Below are 14,710 nucleotides of genomic sequence, written 5' to 3'. Positions count from 1 at the left end.
AGTTCATTTCAGAATAAAACTCACTACTCATTTCATAAAGTTCAAACTTTTCAGTCAGATATGCCAGTAAAGCTCTGGCAGAAATCAGAAACAATAGAGAACTCAATGAGTGTGTTCTAGCAACATGATTTGATCCAAAACATTTGAAGAATCACATCTAAAGGTTCTTTGCTGTAATCAGAAGGGTAAAAGAATGTTTTGATATGCCTGTCAGAATGGACATGATATAGTGTCTTATTTATAATCTTGCACAACCCAGTTTGACGACAGTCATCAACTGGAAAATAAGTCCTCCACCAAGGCCATGTTTCACTTCATGCCTAGTATTTCATATAGTCAAGGAACTGGACTCTAATGTTTGTATAAACGAATTCTACGAGTATTTAGTGGAGAAGGTCTGTGAAACTGAAATATCAATTTCATTAGTTTCTTTGTACTACCTCTTTCACCTGAGACCTCTGTTACTAATTTCCTAGTTTAATAAAGTTTGCAACTCTTGAAGCATGAAATTACTGGCCTAAAATAAGAGGGGCCTAAAGAAATGATTTATTTAATCTCCAAAAGATTTAAAAAAAAAAACAGTATATATTTAGTGCAAAAGTCATAACCATCTGACAAGGAACACTATGAAGAATCCTAAAAACATGGGAATCTTCTTCCTTAATCCTAAGCTTTCCTCTCGTTGGTTGGGGTGAGACCTCAGGGCTATCAAAGCAGGAAATATGAAACCTAAAGATAGACCTGTGGTTGCTCCTGTGAACTGAAAAGCTACCCAAATATTGGGAATCAAAGTAGATCCCATGTAAAGAAAAACCAAAACAGTGATAGTCAAGATGACAAACCTCCTGTTGCTCTCAGAGAGGGGCTTCGATCCCTTGAAGACCATGCAAAAACCTGTGGCACAAGTCATAAATAGCCTAATACAAATCGTGTTTGTAGATCCCAATGTTCCTTTGCTTGTTTTATTCTCTCTGCCCGTTCTGTATGCAATCTTTCCTTCCAATAGCCCCTGCATCTGCTGGTTTAAACCATCACAAAAGGATATATGAGTCATATGTAAACTATTTCATTATTTGAAGTCATACAATGTTCCAATGTCAAAACAAATAACAACCATTAGAACAGGACAATGTTCCAATGTCAAAACAAATAACAACCATTAGAACAGGACAAGTATTCGCACCTTTTCTTCACCAACAAGCCTAACTCGGGCAAATGAACAGAATCAGCATAAACCCCCATCTGCATTCACACTTACAGAATTCAATGGCTTTTCTCTGTTTTGTATGTCCATAACTCAACTTCCAAGAGATGGATCAAGTATTGTTTAAAATGATAAACCAAACTCAGCAGTCATCGGGAGTGCACTCTTTTAAAATCTAAAGGCAAACAGCTCCAGCAATACCTGTCTGCATATTGGGCACCTAGCGCGTGGATTGGCCGCTTTGACCCCTTCAATTGTTGGTATTGATGCCCCTGTGCACGCACAATTTTTGCAGAAAATATGTCCGCACCCCAATGCAACAGGATCAAACACTATATCCTGCAAGATAATAAAATTCGGAACATCGTGAACACTTACTAACAAGGGAAGAAACGTCTCTACGCATTAAATAGCGAAGTCAACTAATACTGTTTTTTATGTTGAAGCTCTCCTTTCTAGCATGTAACAGATAAACATGGTTGCTAGGTTGCTCAATGCTCAGTATGCACACCCACATTTTTACACATGCAGGGAAAACCCAAGATGCTCCATAGGTCAAACCGCAGAACGATAAATCAATTTAAGAATTAGAGTTTTACAGGTTTTGAGCTAAAGAGTCTTAGGGCTCAAACATAACTTTTATTGGGCAAAGGCATTAACATTAATTTGGGAACTCCATACAGGCCATGGTGAGAAATCCATACAATCAAATTGACTTTAGTATCAAACATTCCTACCTTGTATTTTTGTTTTTTGCCGATAGTCTCATATCTTCATAGTGGCAAACCTGACTTCTAAACATGCTGCACTAGGACACAATCTCTCCCCAATAACTGTGCAGATCTCTAATGGAATGGATACATAAAACCATGGTAACTGACACCTCAATGCATGGAATATGAAATTACACAAAACACCATGTATGTCCCTAACGCTAATCCAGTAACAGAAGAAAAAAAAAAATATTATATTTGCACGGGGCTTAGCTTACTGCATTACATTCGCTTGAAGCTACCAGATAAGAAAAGCCAACTCTAGATCAGAGCCTCGGTACTGTAGGTACTTGTTACTGGAGAAGAACAACAACTAAAAATGCCAACAGAGTTTGAACTTACCAAACAGATAGGGCATGTGAGGCTAAACTCCAATTTCATAGAATCAGGCAATGTGCATGTAAGAACAGGATCACTGGCAGTAAAGTCGCATGAGCATTCAGGAAAAATATCACTAATATGTCCATGCTCCGAATCTCTTGTGTTGATCTGAAACGCAATCAATTCAATTAACCAAGGTGACTTCTATAACTCTATATGTTTAGCCTGTAACTTTGTCTTGAAATTCCGGCCATTGACTGAGCTATGAACCTGCATTCAAAAATGACAATACCACATTATTAACATTCTCAAACCGAAAATAGTTGAGTAATACATTCAGATGTAAAGGAGATCCCTTCCAAGGTCATATTTTCCTTGGAAGGATCCCTTCTGACGGTTGAAAGTAAGCACAGAGGAGTGAGATTTTGGCAATCAGGAACTCGAAATGAAATTAGAAATTTGTGGGAGCGAATAGACGATAGGTGTCTCCACAAATTTCATAGCCGAATGTTTTTAAAGGTTAAAAATCAGCAATCGGGTTGAACTAAGTTCTGGGGTAAAAAGCAGTTAAATGGTATTTTAGACGCTGAGCGTCTGGGTTTTATTCCTCTCAATTTCCCGAGTTCTCCTATGCCTTCCATGGGACCACCTGCCCCAACGGGCTAAATGCGACCGCGCGGTTGATACTGCTATAAAAAGTAGTGGACCTTGACTATGAATGTGGGTGTGGTGAAACATAGCAATTTTTTCCAATCCAAGAAAACAAACAATTGTAACATAAACGACGTCGTTTCTGAACTTACTTTGTCATACTTTTTCAGAATCTTTCGGATCGCAATGGCATTCATCGCCACATAGCTGACTAAATGCCGGCCTTCTCGAATCATTGCTTCATGATCATCAGCAAAGAAGTGTTTAACTCGCCACAGGTACCTTTGAAAACCAGACGCAAGATGCAGATGCAACAAACGTCTGGCACGGGAACTGAAGCAACCCACTATAGCAGACTCTTCTTTTGTCAGCTCGTAGAAGAAAATTCTATCACAGACTGCAAGAGGACACATACGAAAAAGAAAAGTTAGAAACGTTCAGCCCGAAACAGCTGGCCATTTTGATTAGTATTTTGACAAAACGCTTGTAATCTTCTGAAATTACAGAAGGTTTGCACAATGCCTTCCACAAGATAAAGATGTATATTGACTTCAAACCTCCTCCGTACTGAAAATGAACTTCAAATATTTGAATCCGAGAACACAAAATGCTATTCCGTATCCATAATAAACAAAAAATGGACGGCATTAATTAGATTTAAACACCTGCACAAGTTTCCGATGAACATGTGCTGAATGAATCACATGAGTTGGAAATGCCTTTGGCTGTTTCCCCGCAGATTACGTCTTCGTTTTCCGTCGTTTGTGAACTGTAAAGCCCTGCTTCAAAGTCCGATCCCATGCCGTCATGCAAGTATCCATCACGACACTTTTTCAGTACCTTCTTCAGCCGTTTGTATTCGAGGTGTGAACATTTGTCCAGAAAATGCTCATCCTCTCCGTGTAGATACTCGGCAAATCTCTCCCCAAACTTCATGGTCAAAACCTTTAAAACAAGAGTGAAACACGATCCATCAGCGGAAATTGTATAAAAACCCTGTCATTTAACGGGAAATGAAGGTGGTCTTACAACATACGAAACTGATACATTTTCTTCCGTGTTAAATATAAAGAAATAAGGAGGATGCTGTGTTCAGAGAGAATACCCATCAGGATTATCACTGCAAAGCATAATGGCAGACCCAAAACTTTCATTGTTGCAGGCAGTGCCATAATTCCTGCACCAATTACAGTCGTCGCCAGATTGAAAACTGCACTAGGGATACCAGATCCAGACGCCACTTCTGCTATCCCTGATTTTTCTGTTGACAATAGGGCAGTCGTCGCCAGATTGAAAACTGCACTAGGGATACCAGATCCAGACGCCACTTCTGCTATCCCTGATTTTTCTGTTGACAATAGGGGTAAAGCATCACTGTCTTCCGAAAGCAATGCCTTTGAGGTAACCCCATTGACAGAGTTCTTGATCTCTGCCTCGTTGTCCAGCGATATGTCCTGCGTTTGCAGCTCGATGAACGAGTTTATTCGGCCCTGCATTGTGTACCTGGTGGAATTGCGATTGCAGCTCGATGAACGAGTGCTGAACGAGTGCTTTATTCGGCCCTGCATTGTGTACCTGGTGGAATTGCGAATGAGAAAGGGCAGCAAAGGCTCTGTTGGCGAGAGGTTTGGAGAATGCGCCATTACTACCCTACTCTAACCGCAGAACAGTTAATGCATAAGGTGGAAGATAACTGTAGATAACTGTAGGAAGTTAACACGACCCGCCATTCCCTCGCAGAACCACTCCCTCGCAGAACTGTCCCGCTCCTGCACGAGACTGAAAAACTGCTGGCATGAATCCGATGTCACGTGTCAGTATGTGGAACAAAAGAGCCATTCAGAATTCAATGCCACGTGTCAACATAGGAGCGAAAGGAACGACGAAACATCTCTTCCAAAGGAAGGCCTATCGGCCTAATAATAATATGATGCATATTTTTTAATATGGAGATGAGTAAAGTGGATGGAGTTTTGGAAATATTTATGGCTAGTTTAATCTTTGTTATGTTTGTATGGATTTTTTTTAGATTTTTTTTTTTTTGGCAGATTATTCAATGGTGAATCCTTGTGATTTGGCGAATAAATATTTCTCTTTTGCAGGTATGACTGTTGGTCAACTTCTTCTTCGATTTCATACAACTCTATGTTGAAATTTGGTTCTGGTCTTCTGAGTAAGAAATTTCTTCCCTTAATGTTCATATGGATGAGTATTTTTTGGAGAATGGTTTGGTTTGCAGGTTTAATGGGTTTTGGCCATAGTTGGGCGATCTGTATAAACGGATATTTGAGACATGGAAGCCCCTTTTGATAGACAAGTTGAATATTTGCCCTATGGCATGAGGTTTCTTCACTTTGGTTTTTGAAAATATTGAAGGCAAGAAGGTTATCTGTGAAGTTGGGTGGTGGTTTTGGGGTAGCATTGGCATTTGCATGTAGTCCTAGTCTCCCACTTTTGATCCAGTGACGACATCAATTTCTACAACCCCAGTTTGGGTAAGGTTGTTGAACCTTCCCTTCCATTTCTGGAATCACACCTCACTTTCCTCCATTGGGAACGTGTTGGGGAAATTCTAGCGTAGCTGTCCTAAAAAAATATAAAAAAATATGCCCGCTTCGGCAAGGGTTTTTCCGCGGAGATTAATTTGATGGCTCCAAAATCTCGACTATAAGAATATCTCATTTCAGAGTATGTTATGAAACATACCATGTAATTAAAAATTGCCCCAACTGTCCTTAGAATAGCAAAGGTCAGAAGAAAAAAAAACCCTGAAGGCCCAAATGGTAGGAAGGTTCACAAGGTGACCATTATACGTTATTCAAAGAAGAAGAGATTCAAGGCAAGAAAGAACCAAAAGACAAGAAGGAAGAAAATTTAGTCAAAGAAACCATAGTCGCAACAACTAAATCTAAATAAGAAATTTTGCTTGCCAATGTGGATCCTTTGATTGCCAATAAGGATTCCCCGGATGCAGCGTTAGTAGAAAAGAAACAAACCCTCGTTGAAAATGGATTACCTATGGAAACCGTAAAGAATCTCCTTGAAAGGGAAGCTTCTTGGGCAGATCATACGGATGAGGAAGATTTCAAGAAAAAATACTGTGCAGTTGCCAAATAACAACTTGCCAGAATTTACAGAAAATGTGAGTTGGATTCAAGTTGGGAAGAAAGGAAAAAAAATCTCCAAGAAAAACAAGGAGTCATTCTAGATCAAAATAAAAATATAGTGAAAATTGGAATGTAAATATGTCTTTATTTTGGGGGCTTTTTGGAAAATATTTAGTTGGAAAGGGACTAAAGTATTTGTGTCATGGGGAACCTGTTTGAGGGTTTGAGTTGAGCCTTTATGCTCAATATCAAACCCACAAGGAAGATTGGAATATGTAAAGGTTATGGCCTTGTAATCCAAATTTTTTAATACAAATCTCTACCTATTTCATTTAAAAAATAATAATAATATGATGCACATTATTGATATTAACCAACATAAATCCATCTTAACTTTCGATTTACCAAGCATTGAGATGGATCAAATCTCTTAAGATGTAAACCTATTTATGAGTGCAAAGCTTAATGAAAACTTTGCACATGGAGATATTTGATTCCTCTCACCTCTTAGTCCATCCGGAGTTAAGATGGATCTACGTTGGTTTTCAACAACACAGTAATGAATTGTTTTAATATAAGAATTGTTTTTCACTTGTATTATATAATATATAGGTAGATGAGATTGAGAAATATTTTATTTATGATTCATATTCTCCACACTAAAATGTCAATACATGCCTCCTCATATTAAGAAAGAGAAAACATATATTCAGGGAGAGAGAGAAAGAAAAGAGAGAGTCCTATGAATATATGTTTTCTCTTTCTTAATATGAGGGGGCATATATTAACAATTTAGTGTTGAGAATAATAATATTTCTTAATCTCGACTACTTATATATTATATAAAACAAGTGAAAAAAAATCTTGTATTTTTGTTTTTGTAAGAAAGTAACGTTTCATTAGATTATAAAAAAATTACATAAAGTGCATGCATGTATAAACATGGATAGACTACGTCTAAGTTAAGTATGTTCTAGAGGCAAAAATAACCTTTCTAGCCTAGATCAAGCTTAGGAGGGACCGTTTTCCCTTAAGTAGGAAAATAAATGGTCTCCCTGAGTACCCTGAGACCAATTTTTGACATCATAAGACCATAACGAAAACAAGAGTAACGAAGACTGGGTAAGCAGTGACATCATAAGATTACAAGAAAAGCAACAAATTAGCAGAAACTGGGAAAGCAGATCCTGGAGATTGTTAGTGAGCCAGGTCATGACGAGAGATACTTAAAGGGGTCGTCCTGGCCTTCTGGTAGCCATGGTGGTCGTTCCCACTCAACAAGTGTTCCACCAGTGTTAACGGTGGCCTCCTGCCACGAGGTTTCACCCTTCGGTCTGTTTGCTATGGTTGTCTTGTTGGCAGTAGTTTTCTCTTTCTCCTCATGGCCTGAAGTGCCTGGAATACCTATTTTCTTTTCCTTCCTTTGTAGAGACCTTGGTTTCTCAGGGTTGGGAGGCTTAATTCCTTGAAAGATCGGGTGCGAATTGTCTAAATTATTCGGTGAGTTGGAGGAAGCCAAGGGCAGGGGCGGAGGAAGGAATTGTATTCCCATAGCTCTTGACATGACTCGTAAATCCGACTTAGATTGGACTAGATAGAAATCTAAGTTCGTAATTTTGACTTCCACTACACGATGAACCTTTTCTTCGTCCCTTAGTTATCGACCAAACAAATTGTTGACTACTTAGTGTCCATCACTAGTGTCTCGATCTCATGCGCTTCTATAGTTGTGACTAATCACTTGATATGTTGTGGAAAATATTCATTGAATTGTTCAGCCCTTTGCCCATGCCATGGAGGAGGAGGTTGATGGCCTCTTCCTCGCCATCCTCTCCTAGTGCATCCTCATTCACGAGCCATGGCCAAAAGGTGAGAAAAGCTACTGCCTTCAGTTTCAAGCTCCTCGACCTTCACTTCCCTGCAAATGCAACAAAGGCCAACCACCTATGGAGCACTTGGAGTGCTGAAATGAATGTCCCTCTGAGGTATAAATCTTAATTCCATATTCAAAGTAAGGTTTGAATGTAGGGTCCTTGTCCGTCTACCACCCTTCCCTGTGCATTGAATAAGGCCTGCGTGGATGACAAAGGGAGATCACCACCCATCCCCGTCTATTAATGCACTAAGACATGCCAACATGGAGGCATCATTGTCATCAGATGTCGAGGGGGGCACTCGGATTGGGAGAAAAATCTTATATTATAATTATTTTTATTATTAATATATTTTTAAATGTTATATATATGTGTGTGTGTGTGTGTGTGTGTGTGTTACATATCAACTCCATATTAAATGTGAGAGAAATTACAAATCTCCCTAATGACTTGAATTAGAAAGAACTTGTTAATGGAATAAGGACTCGTCAACTCTTTCTTGATGTTAACATATTTTACTCAGCGTGCATATTGAAATATTTGATTTATAACCCACATTTAACATTTTATATATTATGTAATATCCATAATATTATTTTTATGTGTCATTTGTCAACTCCATATTAAGTAGTGAAGAAATTACCTATCCTCTCGTATTAAAAATTAAATTAATTTATTTTACGATCAATTACTTTATCTTTATATAAAGTTAGTGTAAAATTAAAGTAGAAATTGAAGTATTTTATTTATGGTTGATTTTTCAATTTTTTTGTTATTACTAATTTTGATTTGTTATTGTAACTTGGCTAAGAGCTTGTATTCCTCAAACATAAGGAAATAGGTTAACGATCCAAGACCCAAGACCCAAGACTCAAAGGCATCTGGCAAAAGTGAAAACATACCCCCTTACTGACCATCAACGAGTAATTCCAGGTGGCGTGGATATCCTTGAATAATGGTGATGAATGAGTATATATTTGTGAATAACATTCAGTGATGGTTGTCCTCACTGTTGGTTTGACAACTGAATTATAATAGATTTTCCCACTGCTTTTAAAAAAATAAATTATTTTATTATTTTTAAACGTAACGTTAAGTGACAACATCTCCCTCTTTAATTGTAGAGCACCTCTTGGCACACTATCTCTCTCTCTATATATAAACCTAATATTTAAATAAAATTAATATATAAAATTTTGATAATAAATTTACAACTAATATTTAAATAAATTTAATATATAGAATTTTAATAATAATTTTAAATATATAAAGATTAAAGCTTAAAGTTTATACAAAACTACATATATTTGAGAGTAAGATTAACAAACTATTTATGGCAATTATGTTGAAATTTACATGGTTATTTATTTAAATTTTTAGGATGGTTTAATCTTGGTGTAACGATACTTTATATTTAATGTATTTCATTATTTGAATTTTAAATTTTATTATTTATAGAATTATTTAGTTTATTATTTATTAAAATAATTTAGTGACTGGAATTAGTATCAACTACACCTTAGTTGTGAATCTGCACTTTTTGATCGCATCAGGTTCTGAAGGGCCTGCTCCTTTGCTCACTCCCCTAACTCTTAATATAGCATCTTTCAATGGTTTGGTCGCAGGAGGCTTACACATTTAGCGGGAAGAACTAAACCATTTTAAAAAATGATGAAATTCCAAATATTGCAGTGCACGCCAATCATTCTCATGATGTGTCCCTTAAATTAGCAAATCAGGGCTTAGTGGGGGAAATTCAAGTGAATTTGGCCCTACCCTAGGGATTAAATCTCTGGATCAACAAGAATTGGCTCCCTCTCATCAAAGGAAAAACCTTAGTTTCTTTCTATGGCTAAGGGTTTTTTACTTTTCTCTTTGAAAAGGAGGCGATTTGTGATGTTATTTTGAAGTGGGTTGTGTTTTATGGACACTCATGTTGAAAATGTAACTAGGATCAGCCTTCATAATTATCATTGTACTTGTATTTCATGTAAAAGAAAAAAGAAGAAATAGTTAAAAAACTTCCTTCATGCTTGTAGGGTTATTTGATTCAAAAGAAAATTATTGAGTCAAAGTCCCATTTGGACTATTTGTACGAAAAATAAAAATGATTTATTTTGAGTAAAAAAGAATCAATTTGTTATCCACATACCAAGTCATACCTCCTAGACAAGTCGGCCTAGAAAGGCACCTATTCGACCTCTTGAATGTGTATATATAGAGAGCAGTTCAACCTCATTGGAGAAATCATTCACCACTTAGATTTTTGTGCCAAGAAGAATAAGACAACCAGCAAAGTCAAAGTAGAGAGAAATGTTTTTTTTCCCTAGTTTCTATTCACACGTGCAAGTTTTCTCAGGCAACTTCTATGGTATTGCAAGCCCATAATTTCAAGGGTCAAAATTTTAGGAGATGACCAAATTTATGAGATTTGACCAAGGTTGACTTTTGTTGACCAATATTTGTTTGAGATAGATTGAAGGGGTGACGACTTGGGTCTTTGTGGTAGTCTTGGTCTTAGGTCTTGGATATCTCACTTTAAATTGATTTTATAAGAAGAGGATTTTTCTTGGGATTTTCCCCCTTATGGGGTTTTGCCCTAGATTGGAATCTAATTTCTTGTGTTCTTTGTCTCTTGTGATCTTCATGTTTTTTATTTTATTTTGGTAATTGCTTGATGAACAAGAGAACATAAAATTTAATAAGAATACAACAAACATTCACAAGTAATTATCAAGTAAGAGAAATCTATCTTAATCTACAAGCTTCCTAATTTCTCAACATGGTATCAGAGCCAAGGTTCAAAAACAACCTGAAGATCACTCTGGTTGGCTTATTGAAAGACACTACTATAACAGTTACATCTCATTTATCAAAGGCAAAGGTAATATTAATTTATATATATATATATGGGGTCATTTTTGAGGCAGATATATTCAGTTTCAACTTATGATTTATTTACACTGGATTATGAAGAATATTGTGGCAAAAACAATAGCATTCATTTATGTTGGTCAATCCAAACTAGATACAGACGTGCACGAAATTCACAAGGAATTTCAACTGATCCAACATCAAATTCAACTCCAAAACGTTCGTCTCAGCCGGATCGAGAAGCACATCCCTTGCCTCCCTCAAACCGAGTTGTCGAATTCCAGCACCCAAGATCTGATGCATATCGACTCCTCCGATGAGTAATTGGATTATTAGCATAGTCGTTTTTTTGTTAAAATTTTGAGAAGTTTACATGATGGTTTTACAGTCTTTCAGATTATGTTCTAGGTACATAGCTATTAGGACAATTAAAGATATTCACACTTTTATTTTATTGCTAGGCAGATTAAAACTCTTTAAATTTTGGATGGCTTGCAATGTAGTTAGATGACCAACATACCTAGTTTCCCAGTGGGCGGGTTGAGGCCATCTAACTTTGTTGGATATGTATGTAGTCCTGGCTTGCTTTTTGAAATGAAATAAAAAGAACTGCCAAGCTTATATATATATAGAGAAAGAAAGAAATGGATAGAGTACCATTAAAATTCCTTTATAATATATAATAAACAAGTTAAAAGAAAGATTTAAGCTTTAGAATTAAAAAAGAAAAAGAAAAAGAAGATAGAAAATAATAGGAAATTTAATATATAATCATGGTGTATTGTTAATATAAATGGTAAAATGAATTCTATAATATATTAAAAGTATATTTTAATAGTTTTAATAATATATGAATAATGAAATAATGTTGATCAAGTGTTTTGTCAAATATTTTAATTTGGTGTTTTGGTTAATCATTTATATCTATAAATAAAAGATTATGAATGAGATATATTAATTACAATTAAAGTAAAGTGTATATTTTTTTTTAAAGTTTGGTAGGACTATATTTTGATTATGTTCAATATATCACCTAGATTGGAACGTAGAATTGAACCAGTGACTTCACATTAAAAAATACTTTAAAAGAGCACCTGATCACAGTATATTCAAGACCCATGAACTAACTATATAATTAATTAATTAACTTTGATCCTTTAAAAATATATATAAATAGATAATAATTACATTGTTGTAAAAAAATACTAATTATAAAAACATAATAATTAAATTGAGTATACAATTAATTAATCAATTTTGATAATTTAAAATAAAAACAAATAAAGAATAATTACATTGCTCTTTAAAAAATTATGAAAACATAATAATTAAGTAGAATGAATAATTAATTAATAATTTTCATTATTTAAAATAGAAAGAAATAAAGAATAGTTGCATTTCTCAAAAATGCAAATTATCAAAACATATGGAACATGAGTTATGATGTTTACCTGGAAACTATTGGATAAGATTAAAATGTATATGAAAAATTTCAATATAAATTTTGTACTAAAGATTATATTTTCATTATTAATATTTATTATTAAAAATATTGTGTAAAAAAAATTAAAATGTATTTTATAAAATTAATTTTAGATTGGTTTAATTGATTATTATTAATATTATTAAATATTTAACTAATTTTATATTAATAATTTTATTTGAATGTAAGTTTACTAATTTACATGAATAAATTCACTAAAAATACCAGATATAATTCTGAAGAATAATCATTTAAATCTGGTTATAAAAAATAACAACTAACAAAATTTTGAAAAACAAATATTAAATATAAAAAAATAAAAAATTTGAAATTACACTTAAAAAAACCATTATATTGAAATGAATTTTACAACCAATTAATTTGGAATAAAAATTATTTGTGTAGAATTGATATATGCACCAAAAATACAAAATATCATAAGTGTTAATCAGTTTAAAGGTTTTAAAGATTTAAGTGTATATTTTAAATATGATATAGTTTTAGTGTATGAAATAATTTAATATAGAAAAAATATACTAATAATATAATGCATATTTTTTAATATGGAGATGAGCAAAGTGAATGGAGTTTTGGAAATATTTATAGCTAGTTTAATTTTTGTTATGTTTGTACGGATTTTTTTTAGATTTTTTTGCAGATCATTCAATGGTGAATCTTTGTGATTTGGCGAATAAATATTTCTCTTTTGCAGGTATGACTATTGGTCAACCTCTTCTTCGATTTCATACAACTCTATGCTGAAATTTGGTTCTGGTCTTCTGAGTAAGAAATTTCTTCCCTTAATGTTCATATGGATGAGGAAGCTTTAGACTGTCAAAAATATTTTTGGAGAATGATTTGGTTTGCAGGTTTAATGGGTTTTGGCCATAGCTGAGCAATCTGCATAAACGAATATTTGAGACATGGAAGCCCCTTTTGATAGACAAGTTGAATATTTACCCTATGGCATGAGGTTTCTTCACTGTGGTTTTTGAAAATATTGAAGACAAGAAGGTTATCTGTGAAGTTGGGTCGTGGTTTTGGGGGAGCATTGGCCTCTGCATGTAGTCCTAGTCTCCCACTTTTGATCCAGTAACGACATCAATTTTTACAGCCCCAGTTTGGGTAAGGTTATTGAACCTTCCCTTCCATTTCTGGAATCACACCTCACTTTCCTCCATTGGGAATGTGTTGGGGAAATTCTAGCGTAGCTATCCTAAAAAAAAATAAAAAAATATGCCCGCTTCGGCAAGGGTTTTTCCGCGGAGATTAATTTGATGGCTCCAAAATCTCGACTATAAGAATATCTCGTTTCAGAGTATGTTATGAAACATACCATGTAATTAAAAATTGCCCCAAACGTCCTTAGAATAGCAAAGGTCAGAAGAAAAAAAAACCACGAGGCCCAAATGGTAGGAAGGTTCACAAGGTGACCATAATATGTTATTCAAAGAAGAAGAGATTCAAGGCAAGAAAGAACCAAAAGACAAGAAGGAAGAAAATTCAGTCAAAGAAACCACAGTCGCAGCAAGTAAATCTAAGTAAGAAATTTTGCTTGCCAATGTGGATCCTCTAATTGCTAATAAGGATTCCCCGGATGCAACGTTAGTAGAAAAGAAACAAACCCTCGTTGAAAATGGATTACCTATGGAAACCACAAAGAATCTCCTTGAAAGGGAAGCTTCTTGGGCCGATCATACGGATGAGGAAGATTTCAAGAAAAAATATCGTGCAGTTGCCGAATAACGACTTGCCGAAATTTACAAAAAATGTGGGTTGGATTCAAGTTGGGAAGAAAGGAAAAAAAAATCTCCAAGAAAAATAAGGAGTCATTCTAGATCAAAATAAAAATATAGTGAAAATTGGAATGTAAATATGTCTTTATTTTGGGGGCTTTTTGGAAAATATTTAGTTGGAAAGGGACTAAAGTATTTGTGTCATGGGGAGCCTGTTTGAGGGTTTGAGTTGAGCCTTTATGCTCAATCTCAAACCCACAAGGAATATTGGAATATGTAAAGGTTATGGCCTTGTAATCCAAATTTTTTAATACAAATCTCTACCTATTTCGTTTAAAAAATAATAATAATATGATGCACATTATTGATATTAACCAACACAAATCCATCTTAACTTTGGATTTACCAAGCATTGAGATGGATCAAATCTCTCAAGATGTAAACCTATTTATGAGTGCAAAGCTTAATGAAAGCTTTGCACATGGAGATATTTGATTCCTCTCAGCTCTTAGTCCATCTGGAATTAAGATGGATCTACGTTGGTTTTCAACAACACACTAATGAATTGTTTTAATATAAGAATTGTTTTTCACTTGTATTATATAATATATAGGTAGATGAGATTGAGAAATATTTTATTTATGATTCATATTCTCCACACTAAAATTTCAATACATGCCTCCTCAT

The 14,710-nt window shown here is 34.8% G+C and overlaps 1 pseudogene; it reads right to left on the bottom strand.

Moving 5' to 3' along the window:
- Positions 1-653: 653 nt before the first annotated feature.
- On the bottom strand, positions 654-4,046 carry LOC149225152 (putative E3 ubiquitin-protein ligase BAH1-like 1; annotated as a pseudogene).
- Positions 4,047-14,710: the final 10,664 nt, after the last annotated feature.

The sequence above is a fragment of the Pinus tabuliformis genome, chromosome J (assembly GCF_031772625.1).
Source record: "Pinus tabuliformis cultivar Carrire ecotype Pingquan chromosome J, CPIR1, whole genome shotgun sequence".
NCBI lineage: Eukaryota > Viridiplantae > Streptophyta > Pinopsida > Pinales > Pinaceae > Pinus > Pinus tabuliformis.
This window is presented reverse-complemented; position numbering and strand designations above follow the sequence as displayed.